At 42.5% G+C, this 15,788-nt stretch overlaps 1 long non-coding RNA gene across 2 annotated transcripts in view; it reads left to right on the plus strand.

Moving 5' to 3' along the window:
* Positions 1-15,788, plus strand: part of LOC136786656 (uncharacterized) — a 59,050-nt gene that overhangs the window by 38,806 nt on the left and 4,456 nt on the right. The window contains exon 4 of one of the 2 annotated variants that reach the window (XR_010825914.1): positions 6,325-6,489. The exons of the other annotated variant lie outside the window; for it this stretch is intronic. This is a non-coding gene — a long non-coding RNA (uncharacterized lncRNA). The remainder of the gene's footprint in view (positions 1-6,324; positions 6,490-15,788) is intronic. 2 annotated transcript variants of the gene reach the window in all.

Genomic DNA, 15,788 nt, shown 5'->3' on the forward strand with positions numbered 1-15,788 from the left:
CAAAACCTATCTGCAATAGAATCTGTACCTTGCAGGACTTTGAGAAACTGCATCTCTCAAGAGATTTTAACACCCAGGAACTTCAAAGCACAAAATCTAGAACCATTAGCATACTTTGAAATTATTATTCTGTGTATACAGAGCCCAGCTTTTTTTTAACCTATATGATCCTTCCTCTGAATGGTTCGAGTGAAGCAACATGAAAGAGAGAAACTATATCACTGTAGCCATGAAAAGGCTAAGTAGAGCATCAGAAAATGCTGATAGGTTGTTCAAAATTTTCTTGGGAGGCACAGTCTGTTAGACTACTGAATCAGTTTTGATTTATGCCTTCGTGAAAAGACAGAAAGGCATTCTCTGAATAGATAGTTTGCATTTCCACCACTTTCAGCGAACCTTTTGTGGTATTAGGCATCCACAGGTATGGATGGTTCCTTTTGTTACTCTTGTGAACTCTTCCAGTCACTAACCTTCCCTAGAAAACTTAGAAGAGAATCGTTCATATATAAGTTCTTTATGAAGGTGTCTCTTTGTTCATAAACAGTTCTGTCTACCAGATAGGAGACAAGATCATATTGAACTTTGTTCTGTATTCAGGACCTCATGGATAAGCCATACATACATAAGTCAGCATACAATGCTTGAGACCTTACCCCAGAGGAAACTAAAGGCAGGATAAACTTGAACCCTTCTTAAATTGTACTGTGAGCATCCTCTCTTAGCACAGCCCTCAGTTTCAGATTTCCAGCAGTTGTAAAGATGGTAGGGGATGAATTGTAATTGTCTACAAGTCCCAGAATACCAGTTTACGTGACAAAAAGACATTACCATCTCTGTGTTTCATGCCTTCTTGGCTAAGCTTGAATATCTGTCACTTTTCTTTCCCCATAACTGGAGTATTTCCTACCAAGATCTATGAACGTGCTCCTACTGATTAAAACATATCTTTTGCAGTTAACTGGGTTCTACAACATACTCCTTTGCCAACCGCCCCTACCATTGTCTAGGTGAGCTACACTTACGGCTCAGGATCAAACAGCAAAGCAACCTTATTGTTAAACCCTTACCTTCAGAGAGCCCAGGAGGAAATCTGCTTTCAGTATCTGTGTGGAATGGTTAAAGAAAGGACAGAGAGAGTTAAATCAAGAATTCATTGCCTTGGTTAGCTCTCACTACATATGTCTTGAGCATACGCTCTATTAAACATGTACACATTCTTTGTGTAGTCTTTCCCAGTAGATGAACTGTACACAGAGCCATGCAACTCTTAAGCTAGAGTCAAATCCCACAGAAAATCTTGTGTTCCTCCCCACATTGCTGTGATCTGCTGGAAAAAAATATATAGCATCCAGGAAAGGATGAGCTACATTATTAACCCAATCAATTTCAGTTGCCTTCAGAGTTAGTTCTCTGTGCCTTTCATAGGGCTTGAAGGTAGCAAAATTTGTAGAGGGCCCTACAGTATGGCTCTACTACTTCTGCTACCACACTGAAGTGGGGTGGGCCATTTAACCTTGGCACTGTATGCCAAACATGAACAAGAATGTTAGAAGTGGGGATTGAGAAGAACATGCCCCTAGATGTTGAATCAAGCAAATTGGACTTACCATGAGATGCTGAGGTAACAAAGAATAAGATTGCTTTCAGCTGTAGCTCTTTATAAGTAACCTTCTGCCCACACAGCATTCAAGTGCTCTATTTTTGGTCAATAATAATTTGCTCTTTAGTTGTAAATGTGTTGAAGCTGTGATCTGTCTCCGAATTACTTAGAGACAGGATTGATTCAAGGTTGTATGGAGTCAGCTGCACTGACCTGTTTTTTTTTTTTTTTTTTTCATGCTCCTCTGTGCCAGGGTAAAGGATTAAGGGACTCAAAGACAGCTCTAATAATGCCAAATAAGGCAACCCTTGGCTCTTGACTTCAGGAGCTTTAAAAATAAAGTTGATTTTTTTTTTTCATAATTGTGCACAATTATTTCTTCACAACCCGTGTTCTTAATGGATCCCATCTATCTTCTCCGTCTATCTGCACATACTGATAGAGAAGGAGGAAGACTTAGTGAAACTGATTTTTTCTCTCATTATGTTTGCTTATATCATTGTACAGGGTGCTGACAAGTCTAAGGTCAACATAAAGCTTGGGTAAGGCGACTGCCAGTTTACGGATCACAAGAAGAATTTGCAGTCCTGGCCTGTAGGACCATTCAGAGGGTTGTGCTTAGTGGTGCAAAGTCTAGTTGGAGGCCTGTAGCTAGCAGTGTCCCCCATGGGTCAGTACTGGGTCCAGTGTTCACCAACTTATTCATCAACGACATGGACAATGGAACAGAGCGCACCCTCAGCAAGTTTGCTGACAACTCAAAGCCCAGATGAGTAGCTGATAACCCAGGGGGCTGTGCAGCATTCAGAGGGACCTCGACAGGCTGGAGAGTTGGGCCTAGAGGAACCTCGAGAAGTTCAACAAGGGCAAGTACAGGGTCCTGCACCTAGGGACAAATAACCCCAAGCACCAGTACAGACTGGGAATGACCTGCTGGAGAGAACCTCTGCAGAGAGGGACCAGGCAGTCCCGGTGGACAGCAGGCTGACCATGAGTCAGCAATGTGCCCTTATGGCCAAGAAGGCCAATAGTATCATGGGGTGTATTTAGAAGAGTGTTGCCAGCAGGTCAAGGGAGGTGATCTTCCCCCTCTACTCAGCCCTGGTGAGGCCACACCTGGAGTATTGTGCCCAGTTCAGGGCTCCCCAGTACCAGAGGGACATAGAATTACCAGAGAGAGTTTGGAGGAGTGCTATGAAGATGATTAGAGGACCGGGGCACCTGTTGCACAGGTGAGGACAGGCTTAGAGAACTGGTCCTGTTTAGCCTGGAGAAGAGGAGACTGAAGGGAGACCTCACTAATGTATATAAATATCTGAGGAGAGGGTGTTGAGAGGATGGAGCCAGTCTCTTTTCAGTTGTGCCCAGTGACAGGACGAGAGGCAGTGGGCACAAACTGAAGCACAGGAGCTTCTGGCTCAATGTGAGGGGGCACTTCTTTACTGGGAGGGTGACAGCACTGGAACAAGTTGTCCAGAGAGGTTGTGGAGTCTCCTCCTCTGGAGATATTCAAGACCTGCCTAGACGCCATCCTGCGCAAGGTGCTCTAGGTGATCCTGTTTGTGAGGGGGTTGGACTAGATGATCTCCAGAGGTCCCTTCCAACCCTGCCCATTCTGTGATTCTGTAGGTTTACAATATCTGAAACTTGCAGGCATACTCCAGGGCCTTGATATTCTTCTTGTAGTGAGGGACCCAAAACTGACTCGAGGAGCAGTGTCACCAGGGCAGAATACAAGGGGATAATCACCTCCCTGGTCCTGCTGGTTACACTATTCCTGAAACTACACTATAATGTACTATAAACTATTTTATTCCTGAAACACTGTAACTATCTTGCGTTGCACTACACAGTGTTGGACAAGTGTCATCACCATTGACATCTCCCTGTAGTGAGGATGTCTTACAGGGGTAGAAGGCCAAACATGAATGCTTGGCTTTATTTGTTGTCTCTAAAATTTTGGTACATATGTTGAACAAAAGCCCTTTCCCTTTCCCTTTCCCTTTCCCTTTCCCTTTCCCTTTCCCTTTCCCTTTCCCTTTCCCTTTCCCTTTCCCTTTCCCTTTCCCTTTCCCTTTCCCTTTCCCTTTCCCTTTCCCTTTCCCTTTCCCTTTCCCTTTCCCTTTCCCTTTCCCTTTCCCTTTCCCTTTCCCTTTCCCTTTCCCTTTCCCTTTCCCTTTCCCTTTCCCTTTCCCTTTCTCTCCCCTTCCCCCCCCCCCCCATCCCTAATTTTCCTTGGGTGCTTCACCCTGATCTGTTACACAAAGTATTCATGGCCATATGCTTCCCTTGATGTTCCTCAGGTTCTTAGTTCTGGGCATTATGTAGTTTCCAGTCTGCAGTCCCTACTTAATCGAACCTATTTACTGCTCCAAATTAATCTAGGAATCACAAGTAAAATTTGCCCCCCCCCCCACTTTTTTTTTTTGGAATCTCCCACTCTGCTTATACTCTTTCCTCTCATGTCTGTGTGAGCTTGCCATTTCTACAACAGACAAATCATTCTCTCAAGATCTCATGCTGGAGGTGCTGATTGGACCTATCTTTGACACGGTGGGACTAGCAACAGTGATAGCTACTGGATATTAGTTATGCAGTTGGTGATGTGTGGGAATGATAGTGTCTTCAAAGTGTAGATATCTGTTATCTTGGGTGCATAAATGTTGATACAATAGGGATGAATATCATCATTTTCTAAAAGCTTTGACTGGGTGATGAGATGTAGTTGAGATTAATTGTTGTTAAATACAGGGATGTCTAAAATGGTGCGAGTTGGCTAGTTTTAGATAAATTGCATCCCATATTTCTGTTTTCTATTCCTTTGTCTCATTATATGAGCACAAAATTAACTTAAGCAGGTGTGACTTAAAACTTCTAAAATAAGCTGCTTCCTTCTCACCTCCTCCAGTAGCAAACATTATAATTTCTTCCTCTTACATGGGACACTTCAATGAATAAAACCTTCACACGAAAACAGCAGAACAGCCATATTGTGTCCATCAAACCAATTGTTCTGTCCCCCGCCATGGCCAAGACAGATGTATAGGAAGAAATATAATTTAGTGTTGCTTACTCAGAGTGCTCTCCCAGCCTGCAAAAGCTAAAGGTTCAAGGATCCTGATAATATGCCTTTGTATTAAATAGTTTTTGATGGATTTCTTCAATGAATTTATTCTGTCATTTTTGTACTCTTGTAAGCATTTAGCATTTACAACATCCTGTGTCAATAAATCAATTGCATGCTTGCAGGGCAACCCCTTTCATTTGTTCTGAGTCATTCATCTGAAAAATGAATTTGCATCATCTGTAGTGAAATATTATTTCCTTCCTACTCTCTTTTTCTACCCATATGTTTTTATACAATTCCTAACTCAGAAAAGGTTACACTGCTTTGTTCACTGTTGTTGTCCTTCTCTGAGTCTTTGTCAGTTCATTTACTTCTTTTTGGGTTACATGCAGTTAGAACTGGAAGTTGTGGGTGCATCATGTGTTTACACAGTCATGTAATAGTTTCTCTTTGTGCTCTATTCATATCCTAATAACATCTCTCTCCCCTGCACCCCAATAAATAAATCCCTTTCTGAACCATTACCAGTCACAGAAGCTGATGTATTCAGAGAAATAGCAAAATCTCAGTGACCTCTTTTTAGTGGTGACATTCATCTTAGAACCTGTTTTTTGTTTGTAAACATGGGATTATTTTTTTTTCCATGTATGTTGATTATCAAAATTAATTTAATCTGCACCTTTATCACTCAGTTACAATATAGTTGCAGGGAGGAAAGCAAAGAATGAAACTCGCCAGCCTTTCTCTTGAAACTCTTCTACTATAAAGAAAAAAATCCTAAATTAGAACAAACAAGGGAGAGACGGTTAACCACAGCTCTGAAGGATCACCAGTGAGAAGGATTCCTAGCTGGCAGTATATACAAAGAGACCTACAATAAAGTTTAGCATGTAGACCTTTCCCCCACAGATGAATTTCTTAACCATCAGGTTAGGTAGAAATCCCTACTTTTCTCTCTGTGTCCCAATCATTCCTATAGTCCACCACCCCACCCCACCCACCAGTGAGAATAGAACTTTAGAAGGAAAGTTCCATTCCCACATAGGTACATGCACACACTGGGAGCTTGCTGAAAGCTATATACCTATGGGAATGAGAGCTTGGGATCTGAATTCCTGAAGTGGCAGTAGAAGTTGATTTGTTGATTTCAGGTCTCTTATAGCTTGGGTAAATTCTCTTACCATTAGATTATTTTGTACTGGAGATGAGGGGTGAAAAAGTGTTATCATTACTTCATCTTCTCTTTATTTTAAAAGCAAGAAAAAAAATGTCAGAAAAGGATTTTAACTTTAGAGACCATGAAGTCTTATTATGTTTTCACAGTATTTGCTCAGATCCCTATCCGGAAAGAGATGTATTTTCAGATGCATTGTTGTCATTGTTTCAGGTTGGCTAGGGAACGGCTTTGGTATATTTACATAGTTCTCTTGGCTGTTTGTTTTATCCCTTTCCCTCTTCAAATCTAGTTTAAAGCCTTATCGATCAGCCCTGCTAACTCCTGGGCAAAAATCCTTTTCCCCCTTCTAAGAAAAGTGCTCTCCATCGGGAGCCAGTATGCCTTGTGTCATGTAGACCTTACCATGATCAAGAAACCCAAAATTACATTGCCAGCCTCAGAGCCATGTATTGATCTGCTGGGTCTGCCTGTTCCTTTCAGTATTGATCCCTGCTACTGGAAGGATGGAGGAAAACACTACCTGTGCACCTGATCCTTCAACTAATTGCCCCAGAGCCAAGAACTCCCTTTTGATCACTCTTGGACTTCTCTTTGCTACCTTATTACTGCCAACATGAAGAGGTAATAATCAGAGGGACATATCAGGTGAGCGACTTTCCGTGCGATGTCTCTTACTCAAGCCCCAGGGAGGCAGCAGACTTCACTATGGGTCGGATCTGGACGGCAAATTGGGCCCTCTGTTCCCTTCAGAAGGGAGTCCCCCATGACAATAACCCTTATTTTCTTCTTGTTGGAGGTTGTTGTGTTGTGGGGGGTAGGCTGACTTGCCCCCAGCAATGCCCCCAATGGGGATGGACCTTTGTCCACATTGTCTTCTGCTTGCCCATCAAGTTTCAGAGCCTCATACCTGTTGTGTAGGGGCACCTGGGAAGGGGAGGTAGGCAGTGGGGAGGTTCACCTGCTGTGCTGAACTGGAACCTGCTTCCACTCCCCCCTGTCTCTTAGGTCCCCTCCCTCTGCCTGGTGGTGAGGGGGTAGGAAAACCTTCATTTCTTGTGTACTGGCTGGCTGAGGAGCCTGTCTCAGGGATGGCAGAGCTCTACCACACCAGATCTCCTTCTCTGACTCCCTGATGCTCCTCAGCTTGCCCATCTCCTCCTGAAGCTCTGCCACCAGGTGAGGCAGTTCTTCAACATGGGCACACCTCCCACAGCTGTGCTCACTCCTGCTATCCTGTACTGGCCTAAGAGTAGTGCGCACCTGTCAGCCTGACACACCTGGGTGGCAGCATGTTCCCCCTGGAAGTCTGTCTGGGAGGCTGCATCAGTTGCGGTGGGGGTTGAACTCTGTGAGGCCATGGCCATCTGCTGGGTCAATACCATTGCTCCCTGGTCAAGCTGGCCAAGCTTTAGTGTCTTCCTTGTGTGCCCTGCCTTGGTTTAACTATAGGGATAATGGAATGAAGATTATTCTCTGTCAGAGACTATTTATCTTTTAAATCTTACTCATCTAATTCTTATGTATTGAAAGTGGTTTTGCATTTTCTCCTTGGTCACTTTTTAATTAAGCAAAGTCTTGTAGCCTTTTTTTTTTTTTTTTTAAAGTTGGTTGGTAACAGAAGTGCTGAGATACTAGCAGGCCAACTCCCGTTCTTACCCCTGCCACCAGAGTGCTTCCAAAGAGTGTTTATCAATATGGTGGTAGGCTCTTTATATATATAAATATATATATACATAATATACTTTTTAATTAAAAGTGACTAAGTGACGTTATATGGTGAAGAAACAATCCTTTCTGAAGGCACACCCATCTATTGGTGACTCTACACATATGGAACCATTTTAAGACCTGTCAGTCAAGCAATTTTCAATATGCGTAGCGTGTACTGTGTTGATTTTATGGTGTTCTAGCTTTCCAAAACACTACAAAGAAATGAAAGCCAGTAAAAAATCTGTGTACTCTTAGCATCATTACTTTTAACAGTAAAGTGTATAGCCTTATAAACATCAACACAGTTAAAGCTATCTTAAAAAAGACAGTACAAATGACAGTAAGTGTATCAAGTTTAGCATATCAAGTATTTCAAAGTTTGCCTCAAATCTATATCAATCAGATTAGACTGCTATTTACAATAGGTGTTACAAATATTTATAATATTGATTTAATTTTAAGCTACTAGCTGCCCTCTGGATGTTCCCTAGTATCTCAAGAACCTCTAGTATCTCTAGAATCTCAACAAAATCATTATTAATGATGCATTTGAAACAAAATACCTGCTTGTCAGATTATCAGAACAAGTTACTTTTTTTGGAATTGTGCAGAAAGAAAGAAGAGAACAGCTGTTATGGAAAAACCTCCACTTGGGAAATGTCTAGGTAGACTTGGATTCTCCAGTTTGAAAAAGATTAATTGGAGAAAGTAAAATAGAGAGGTCTAAAAAACCCTGAGTGTCATAACATTCAATGTCTTTTTAATGCAATAACTATAAACCAGCAAAGGAATGTAGCAGAATGATAATTAAAAACAAAAGAGATGTGATTCATTGCCACAGGTCATAGTGGATGTCACCTGTGCAGGGTAGCTTACTCCAAGAGTCAATAGCAATGATTACCTCAAAGGCACACATCTAGAATGAAAGAGAAGCAATAAAGATCATCCTCCACCATGGCTGGGAATTCATAAGTTATTAGAGGAGGGTCTGGGTTCATGAAAAACAAGGGTATGCAAGACATGTAAATGATGAGCTTCAGGAAGACTAGCAAACCATGTCCTGGGCTGTGCATATGTAACACAGCCAAAAGGAACTAGGTTTATAGGTGACGGCAGTCCCAGATCTTTGCTTGCTGCCAGTAGATAAAAGGACCTTTTAACTAGAACCTCTTGGATTTTAACATTCATTCATTTACTTTTCTTCACAGAGTGTGAATATATGTAAAGCAGTCCTATATACCCCTGTACACCATTTATTCAGCAAAGGAACAGCATGGTGTGTACTCCATAACTGCTGCTGCTTTTGTTTTACAGAGCACAAAGTTGTTCTTTAAGAGGGTTCTCCATCTCCTGGTTATATGCTGATACCAGTGTTATTGACGAAAGAGAATGTCCCCTGTTGATAGCTGTCAAACAGGCAACTGTGGAGTCATTACACTGAAGGAACAGGAGTATACAAAGACATGAAAAGGTTGCATGTCTGGGCTTTGAGCATGCTGACTTTTTGAGGCATCCCAGTAAGGCACCAAGGAGCTATATAATTCAGGAGTATAGATGTCTACCTTGCTTCCTATTCTATGAGTAGGGGAATAATATTTCCATTAAACTAATGAAATATAGAAGACATTTCTTGTGGCTAAATAAAAATTTCCATCTCTAGTCAGATATGCTGAACCTTCAAAGCTTACTTAGGTTCAAAAACCAGTTAGACAAACCATTGTATGTAGAGACTTGGAAAGCATAATGTACCAGGAAGATTAGCTGAAATAACATTTTAAGACAATTCAGGTAAAAATACCAGGTACATCTTATAAACACTTTATATATCTATGCAGGTATAGATGTGATATTGATGTGATTAATCTATTGTCCATCTTGCTTGATGGGTTGTGGTTCATATTACTTATTTTCACATGTTATATGCAGATATGAATTTATCCAAAGGATAAGTATGGCTGGAGTCTTTTACAGCAATTTATCTGTCAAGAAAAATGCTACACATCTATTGTGCCAGTTCTTGAACACGTGTCATACCAGCTGATTCATCTGCATGGTTTCTGTAAAATTCTTCTGTTTACATGGGTTGTTAAATTCATCAAGGAAACAGCATCTTCATGAGTTCTCATAATTCTGGCTTTGTCAAGCAATAAGTAAAATGTAAATGTAGGCCTGTCTTGGTAGCTGACAGGTTAGATACGCAGACCACAACATGTACAATTTGTGCATTTTGTTATCTTAGAATTTTTTTGCTCTTTATTGATAAGAGTGTTTGTTTTCTCTATTCATGTGCTCCCAGCAAGACTCCTCAGTTAACTGCAGTTAGTGCAGGTTGCAACACACCTGTTCACAGAACCAAATAAATTTGATCATATTACACTTACCCAGTATCTTTTCCATCAGGTGCTCATGAAAATATACTTTTCCTAGAACAAGTTGTCCTGTGAAGTAAACCTGCCCACGCTAAGTCCCCCAAACAGTTGATAACCTGGTATATCTGTAACTGACACAAATTGGTTGGATGGACATTTTTGGTTTCATCCAGTGTAGCTATTCTCAGTGCTCCACAGTTAGTTGAAAGTTAGTTTGCTATATCTGCAAATATATATTTGTTCATCATGCGATGTTATCATCTACCTTTGTGACTTTTTATCACTGCATCTTAACAGGTTATTATTCTGTCAATATTATTGCAGTACACCCAGAAGAATGAAGGGGAAAAGAGTTTATCCCATAATTGTTCATTAGGGGGATAAACCCTGTTCCCTATGCTGTAAATCGTGTTGCAGTTATGTGGGACTGGTTCTGGAGAAAAGCAAGAATAGGAGTACCTTCCACAGGACAGAATCATAGAATCATTAAGGTTGGGAAAGACCTTCAAGATCATCTAGTCCAATCATCCCCCGTCCACCAATATCACCCACTAAACCATGTCCCTAAGTACCTCCAACTTTTCCTTAAACACTCCCAGGGACGGTGACTCTATCACTTCCCTGGGCAACCCGTTCCAATGCCTAATCACTCTTTCTGAGAAGAAACGTCTCCTAATTTCCAGCCTGAACCTCCCCTGGTGTCACTTGAGGCCATTCCCTCTAGTCCTATCACTAGTTACCTGTGAGAAGAGGCCGGCCCCCAGCTCCCCACACCTTCCTTTCAGGGAGTTGTAGAGAGCAATGAGGTTTCCCCTGAACCACCTCTTCTCCAGACTAAACTACCTCAGTTCCCTCAGCCACTCCTCACAGGACTTATGTTCCACAAAATTGTAGAGTTCTCTATTTTTGGTGAAGTCAGGAGGGGACTCAGTGAAACTGAGACCTTGGACTTCCTGAGGGCAGACTTTGAACTGTTCAGGACACTGGCGGGGAGGGTCCCTTGGGAGTCAGTCCTTAAGGGCAGAGGGATCCAGGAAGGCTGGATGCTGCTCAGAAAGGAAGCCTTCAAGGTGGAGGAGCAGGCTGTCCCAGTGTGCCGTAAGTTGAGTCGTTGGGGAAGAAGACCGGCATGGCTGAACAGGGAACTTTTGCTGAGTCTCCAGGAGAAGAGTTTATGTCCAGTGGAAGAAGGGACAGGAAACTCGGTGAGAGCTCAAGGAAGTTGCTAACATACACAGGGAGAAAATCAGAAAGGCTAAAGCCCAGCACGAGCTCAACCTGGCTGTGATTCTCACTGTAATTTAAAGCCACGGTGACCCCCCAGTTTCATTTCTTAATGTCCTGTTTATTGAAGCCTTTTAGCCAATTGTCTCCTATTCCATGGGCAAAAGAGTGAAGATTCCTCCATAGCTTTTCTCAGATTTTTTACGTATTGCACATTTATTTTTAGGCTCGAATGAAAAATGGTGACAGAATACATGCATATTCATGGAAAGATGCATCTTATATGTTTCTAAACTCAGCAAGTGTTTCTGCACTTAAGAGAAACACATGTATTGAGGTTTGAAAATGAGTCAGCTTGACTTTAAATGACAATTTTTAAGTAAATGTTGAAAGATAATTTATGTAAACAGAAAAGAATATTAATCTAAACTTGTGAAAACTACGATACTGCAGTGATTCTGTTTTAATAATGGAGGATAGGCACTGAGTATGTCTTTCAACTAGCTGTGGAGCACTGCAAAATAGTCAATGATATATATTATTTGGGGTGAAAGGTGATCTCTATCCTAAATTTATCATTCTTTTTCCATCATAAAGCAGTAATACATACCTTCAGGTTTTTTCAACAGTTGTGAGGTTGGCAGCAATCCATATTCTGTGTAAATTACTGACAAGAATTGCTTATCACCTGTTGGACTGTGGGGCTATTTCACCTTGAATGCCTTATTTCACCTTCTGCCTTTCCTGAGGCAGCCTAATTAGAAAGCACTTCATTACTAGACTATCGTTTATACCTTGGCATTTTGAGGGCAACAAACTATCTTCTTCCTTCTTTCTGGCAACAAAAGCAGAAGCAAAGGCAGAAGAAATTGGAACAACACACTTGGCTTGCTCCCAATTACAACTGTCCTCATATTTCTACTGTCTCTGTGTACAAGACCAGTTCATATTGCTAACTTGGAATGTTATCTAGTAGCAGCAGAGAATCAAAATGATGTTGGGAAGAACTGGCTTGGTTTCCATGCCAGAATTGTTAAGCTAATAAAATGATGGTGATTGTACTTTCTGCCTGTTGCCAAATAGACAAAATGAATAGTAACAAGTGACCAAGACCAGATGGGATGAAACAGCTGAACCGTTGACTGTGATGTGTGAGCTTTTACTAAAACTACATTGCTATTGGATGTATAGAAATTGTCTAGCAGAATGCCAGTTTTTAAAAAACATTTAAAGGAATGGTGGTTCAGTAAACCTGGTGGTTGCACTGGGAAAACAGTAGGAGCTAATAATGAATATAATTTGAGGACACACTGGGAAATCATGGAAATCATTGAATCATTAAGATTGGAAAAGACCTCCAAGATCATCTGGTCCAACCATCACCATACTACAAACGTTACCCACTAAACCATGTCCCTAAGCACCAGGTCCAACCTTTCCTTGAACACCCTCAGGGATGGTGACTCCACCACTTCCCTGGGCAACCAACTCTTTTGGAGAAGAAATGTCTCGTAATTTCGAACCTGAAACTCCCCTGGCACAACTTGAGGCCATTCTCTGTAGTCCTGTCACTAGTTACCTACAGGAAGAGACTGATCCCCAGCTCCCAACAACTTCCTTTCAGAGAGCTGTAGAGAGCAATGAGGTGTTCCCTGAGCCTCCTCTTCTCCAGACCAAACAACCTCAGTTCTCTCAGCCGCTCCTCATAGGACTTGTGTTCCAAGCCCTTCACCAGCTTTGTAGCTCTTCTCTGAACATGTTTCAGGGCCTCAATTTCATTTTGTAGTGAGGGGCCCAAAGCTGAACACAGTACTTGAGGTGCTGCCTCACCAGAGCAGAGTACAGGGGAGCAATCACCTCCCTGGTCCTGCAGGCTACACTATTCCTGATACAAGCCAGGATGTCATTGGCCTTCTTGGCCACCTGGGCACACTGCCAGCTCATGTTCAATCAAGCATCAATCAGCACCCCCAACATCCTTTTCCTCCACATAGCTTTCCAGCCACTCTCCCCTCAAGCCTGTAGCATTGCATGGGGTTGTTGTGGCCAAAGTGCAGGACCTGGCACTTAGCCATATTGAACCTCATCCCACTGGCCTCTACCCATTGATCCATCCTGTCCAGGTCTCTCTGCAGGGCCTTCCTACCCTCCAGCAGACCGACACTTCCCCCCAACTTGGTGTCATCTGCAAACTTACTGAGGATGCAGTCAATTCCCTCATCCAAATCATCAGTAAAGATATCAAGAGGATGGGCCCCAATGCCAAACCCTGGGGAACAGCACTGGTGACCAGTGGCCAGCTGGATTTCACTCTGTTCACCACCACTCTCTGGGCATGGCCATCAAGCTATTTTTTAACCCAGCAAAGAGCGTACCTGTCCAAGCCCTGGGCTGCCGGCTTCTCCAGGAGAATACTATGGGAGACTGTGTCAAAGGCCTTGCTGAAGTCTAGGTAGAGTACAACAACAACCTTTCCCTCATCCACCAGACAGGTCACCCGGTCATAGAAGGGGATGAGATTGGTCAGGCAGGACTTGCCATTCATGAACCCATGCCGACTGGGCCTGATCCCCTGGTTGTCCTGCACACATTGAGTGATTGCATTCAAGATGTCCTGTTCCAGAAATACAACATACCAAGAAAAAAGGCTTTTGTAAAGCAAAGTCGTATCCCACCAATGTAGTGGAGAATTAAAAATATGTGTATGGGGGAGAAATAGCTGGTATTGTCTTTAATGAATAGCTAAAAGCCATGTGAGAAAGTATATATTTTTTTCTTAATGGAGGTAAACATGCGTGTGTGTTGTTACATAAGGTCGTTCCGAGAAGTGACCCTGGAAGAGGATAGCTAGATAATCATCACTGCAGATATGGGCTCTGAGTGTCCAAACTGGCTTGATCTGGCGGAAATCCCAGGAACAGCTTGGGAGAAAGATCACTCTAGCAGCTCTATTTATAGGCTGTATGGATAAGGCTGCATTACAGCCCAGAACAACCCTCCCATACTATCTCAACAGGCCTTGTGGCCTCACACTCCTTATACAACTCCACACCACTCCTAAGTTATGTCCCATATACCCTTGCTATCATTCCCTGCAGAGCCTGCTAGATTATGAAACAGCTATCATTATTTTAAGACATTAATGCACTGCAGAGGGGCAGGCACTGATCTCCTCTTTCTGGTAAGCAGTGATAAGACCTGAGGGAACAGCATGAAACTCTATCAGGGAAGGGTCACGCATGGTGTTAGGAAAAGGTTCTTCACCAAGAGGGTGGTCAGTCACTGGAACAGGCTCCCCAGGGCAGTGGTCACAGTACTTTGAGCTTGCCAGAGTTTAAGAAGAATTTGAACAACGCTTTCAGACAGAAGAGTTGATTGTTGATTTGTTTGGATGGTCCTGTGTGGAGCCAGGAACTGGACTCAGTGATCCTTGTGGGTTCCTTGCGGCTCATGATATTATATGTAAATGTCCAAGTGACTCAGGAGTGATAGAAGAGTGTCAGAAGTATCTTGCCTAGTGCTGACTCCACTGCTTTTTGTAAAATATCCTGTTAATGTCTGGGACATTAACACTGTGCTTTCCTTGAGCTGTTTCGTATTCAAAGTAAGCAGTAAAGACGTATTGGAGAAGTGACATTCTGACAGCCCACAAACACAAGACTGCTTTTCTCTGTTGTCTTCCTATTGCCCATACCTGCCTCACTTTTCTCCTCTGGCCTTGACAGCAGTCAGCTGCAGAGGTGCACAGGTCACTGGGCGAATCCCAGGGCTCTGCTCTTCTGGTGGTCATTCAGAACTACCTGGTCAGACATCCAGCTCCAAGGCATCCTTGTGGATTCACAGATGAATCCAGCCCTGTCAAGCTACTCTCCTTGCTATGAAAATATCTTGAAGGATGGGTATAGGAAATAGTGGCATTTGTCAAATAAACTGTATTCCTCTAGTTATTAAAAAGGACAAAGCTTTTTATCGGCCTTTTATTCCATATTTGACAGGAAAGATTGTGGAGCAATTGCCTAAAGTATAGTGCAGACCCTGAAAGCTGGTATGATGATATTTGGTTTGACAGTGATGATGAAGTCAAAGAGATTGCTGATTCTGAACATAAATTGATTTCCTTGAGAACTTTGGTTAAAACTGAGACTACTGTTGGTGATGAAGATGAGATCTGTACTACTGTGTGAACAGTTCTATGATCATCAGCAGAGTTGGTTAAAATACAGGAGGAATTCTCAAGGTGGTCAGGAGAATCAGAAGTTGAGTGTTTGTGTCGAGTTTCTCTTGAAGAAGGAGATTGAATTATGCTGAGTGAGGAAGAAGCAAGAGGCTTTTGGGGACCAGGAGTATTTTTAACCACCACACCAGGAGACCATAATTACTCTATAACTGCACAAGCTGCATACTGGGCAGGTGGTATAGATCCCCAGGAGAGAGAGTAATGACGGGAAATTAGAGCCACAAGCAATTCTGACCTGTCTGTAGCAGTACAGAAAGCAGCCTGCATTCAGGCGATATATGAAAGAGATGAATTCAGGAAATCCCCGATGTTAGCTCCTATTGACCCAGCTTGATTAACCCCTCTCATCCATGGACTCCTTGATTTTCTTAAGATGTTTGTGGCAAATACCCAGGATTGCATAC

The sequence above is a fragment of the Anser cygnoides genome, chromosome 19, assembly GCF_040182565.1.
Source record: "Anser cygnoides isolate HZ-2024a breed goose chromosome 19, Taihu_goose_T2T_genome, whole genome shotgun sequence".
Classification (NCBI taxonomy): Eukaryota; Metazoa; Chordata; class Aves; order Anseriformes; family Anatidae; genus Anser; species Anser cygnoides.